We start from the raw sequence: 3,464 nt of genomic DNA on the forward strand, positions 1-3,464 counted from the left end.
GGGGGAGGGTGGGGCAAAGGAAGTTTGATATAATGCGGTCTCACCTATAACACGGTGTGATTTTTTTTGTTTTCTGAGGACCATGTTATATCAGGGTAGAGGTGTACTAGAAGTTACACGTGGAGAAAACATTCACATTTTGTATTCTTTTGAGAATACAAAATCCCTCCCTCCACCTAACACGTATGAGTACATGCAGTCTTCACTTGCTTCCTGTATTAACTGTCATGACAGTCTGCCTGGATTGTCTTGATTTGCCTTGTGTTTTGTATCAGTTTAAATTAGGGCTGTCAAACGATTTTTAAAAATCGCAATTAATCGTGAGATTAAAAAAGATAGCTGCGGTTAATCACAGTTTTAATCGCACTGTCAAACCATAATAGAATACCAGTTTACATTTATTATAAATATTTTGGATGTCTTTCTACATTTTCAAATATAGTGATTTCAATTGCAACACAGAATAGGAAGTATACAGAGCTCACTTTATATTTTGTTACAGATATTTGCACATTTTTACAGTGCAATCTACAAGTTGAAGAATGAACGGCTGTACAAATGTTTAGCATATCTGGCATGTAAATACTTTGCAATACCTGCTACAACAGTGCCAATGTGAATGCTTGTTCTCATTTTCAAGTGACTTTGTAAATAAGAAGTGGGCGGCATTATCTCCTGTAAATGTAAAAAAACTTGTTCAGTCAATCGCTAAGACAAACAAGAAGTAGGCTGAGTGGACTTTGTTTTGTTTTTGAGTGCAGTTATATGGGGAAAATACCTACATTAGTAAGCTGTACATTCACAATAAAGAGATTGCACTACAATACTTGTATGTGATGAATTGAAAAATACTATTTTTTGTTTCTCTTCTACAGGAAAGTATTTTAAATAAAAAAAAGTGAGCACTGTACACTTTGTTCTGTGTTGTAATTGAAATAAATATATTTGAAAATGTAGAAAAATATCAAAAATATTCATAATAAATTTAAATTGGTATTCTATTGTTTAACAGTGCGATTTAAAACTGATTGATAGTCCTAGTTTATATTTTTTAAATGTCTTGCAGTTGAATATTTTTTGGTTTCTTTTTGCAGCTGAGAAGCCTGCACTTCTCTTAAAATACCTCTGTACATTGCTTCTCATGAGTGAGTGGACATACAGAAATAACTGTGTGGTTTATTAAAGCATAAACAGTATTCTTAAATGGAATCTTAAATATAAAGCCATATTTTTTTATCTCCTACACTTATTGTGTATATACCAACTTGTATAAAACTATCTCTTTGTTTACAGATCAAGCCAAGTCCAGAAGCTTCTAAGGAGTACTTTGAGAAAGTGCATAAATAGATCATCAAATACAGCAAGGTGGCAATGAAAGAGTCCTTATTACTGTTACTTAGAAACCATATGCTGGATTTCCTAAGGAAGCAACCATGATTGCATTTAAGTGCAAATTTTTTTTTAATTTTTATTGGTGTTTAAGAAAAATTGTTAAATGCTGAAACATTAAATAGTTACATAATCAACAAGTTTTAAATCATATTCTTGAAGCTGTTTTTTCCCCAGAGAGAGTGCACTGCAGACCCATATATCTCTGTATTCAGCCATTCTCTTCTTTATCTCCCCCTTGTATGTGTCTGTGACTTTGCGGGGGAGGAGAAGTGTTGGCCTTTCCTCCTTCCTTTTAAGCAGTCTTAGAATAGAAATGGTGCCAGGCTTTCTGTGCACACGTGAAAATTGGACGATAGACTCTTGTTTCTGAGAGCTGGAAATACTGAGCTGTAGAGTGGATGACACAGAGAAATATCTAGAACATAGTTCCCTGTAATTTTCCAGTAGCTCTTTAAGCAAGGATGGAAGAATTCCTTGTACAGATTATGCTCATGTGTTTTTCCAAACTTTTTCCACATGCAAACTTGATTTGGAGGTCAAAGTAACAAATATCTACAATAGTTCAGCTAAGATGTATTGGAATATAGAACATTAAATGAAGAATAACTGCATCCGGTTTAGGAACTGGTGGAGATGTGAACTTAACTCTAATTGTGGTACATTTACTGGCGCTTAATAATTACTGTTTTTGCCTTTTGAAATAGTTGGTCATACACTTAAATTTTCCATTGCACTAAATGCAGATTTCCAAATATTGTAGTGCTTGATGTATAATTATGTAGGAAGATTCACTAAGTCTGTTTAAGATTTAATATGGCTTCCTCCTGAAATGATTTTGAGCATATATTTTTTCTTAAACTATGAAATCATGAATAAATTAATCTTAAAGCAGACTGTCTACAGTGTTGTTCTAACTACCATCTAGGCTGGATGTTCTTTCTCCTATGCTTACCAGAGACTGGGTGTGGTGTTGCATGAAGTTTTATCTCCCGCAGCCCCACCTACTACGAATTATAAGCTGCTAGTGGCTACAGATAACTGTGGAAGAAACTGGACCATATGTGTGGCAAAGGAATAGCTGCTGAAGAACTGGATTAGTGAAAACTCCTTAAAATCCTGTATAAACAAAATGAATCTCTTCAGCAGGGGTACAGAAGAAATAATGTGGAAGAATGAAGGTGGAAGCCTGTAAGAGAGCCCAAGTTGGAGCAGTGGATAGCTGGATTAGCTAGTTCTTTGCTAACTTTGCTAAGAGAATATTGCTCTAAACTGTAATTGACTAATGTGTCAAAATGCTACAGTTGCTAATGAAAAAGGCTTCTCTTGTATCATGCAAGAGCATGGGGAGTGTTCATTTAGGCACATTGACCCGAAGAGAGTGATAGTGACTGAGCTCTTAGCTCTATATACCTACCAAGAATCTTTTTGATCTTGTCAAATTTCATATTAGTTTAGGTTTTCATAAGTGTAGCATTAACCAGATATTTGTGAAAATTTAAGATCCTGCAAAGACTTATGCATGCTTCCTCTATGCATTGTATGCAATCCCTTTGACTTCAAATCAGTGCTCCTTATTTGATATTTAAACATTTCAAGAGAGGAAAAATCTCTACTTCGGGTGTATTTTCAGTTCTAGCAACTGAACAGGCATATGGTGAGTCACAGCTGGGTCTCACTGCTAGGTAAATTGGAAGTAATTATGTCTTATCTAGTTCAACTGTAAACCCTTTGGTGCAAGGACTTTCTTACTACGTTTTCTACAAAACCTGCAATGGGCCCTGATAGTGTTGGGTCTTTTGGGCACTACTGTAGTGCAAATACTAAATAATTCTTAGTTCTTCATTATACTGTACATCTTACATATACTATATGTGTTCTCTCCCCTGCTTTTTTATGACCACCAATTTGGCTATCACTGCTTTGGGCTACAGCACGTGGTCAATTTAAGATATGCAGCTTCAGCTACGTGAATAACATAGCTGAAGTCAACATACTTAGATCTACTTACCGTGGTGTCTTCACTTTGGTAAGTTGACAGCTGACGCTCTCCTGTCGACTCCTCTTGTGCGTCT

The 3,464-nt window shown here is 35.5% G+C and overlaps 1 protein-coding gene across 1 annotated transcript in view; it reads left to right on the forward strand.

Moving 5' to 3' along the window:
- The window catches only part of PRDX3 (peroxiredoxin 3), a 10,261-nt gene extending 7,978 nt beyond the window's left edge, over positions 1-2,283 (forward strand). The window contains exon 6 of the mRNA XM_032780772.2: positions 1,195-2,283. The gene's annotated coding sequence lies outside the window, so the exon portion shown is untranslated. The remainder of the gene's footprint in view (positions 1-1,194) is intronic.
- The last annotated feature ends 1,181 nt before the right edge of the window (positions 2,284-3,464 follow it).

This window comes from Chelonoidis abingdonii, chromosome 15, assembly GCF_003597395.2.
Source record: "Chelonoidis abingdonii isolate Lonesome George chromosome 15, CheloAbing_2.0, whole genome shotgun sequence".
Taxonomy (NCBI): domain Eukaryota; kingdom Metazoa; phylum Chordata; order Testudines; family Testudinidae; genus Chelonoidis; species Chelonoidis abingdonii.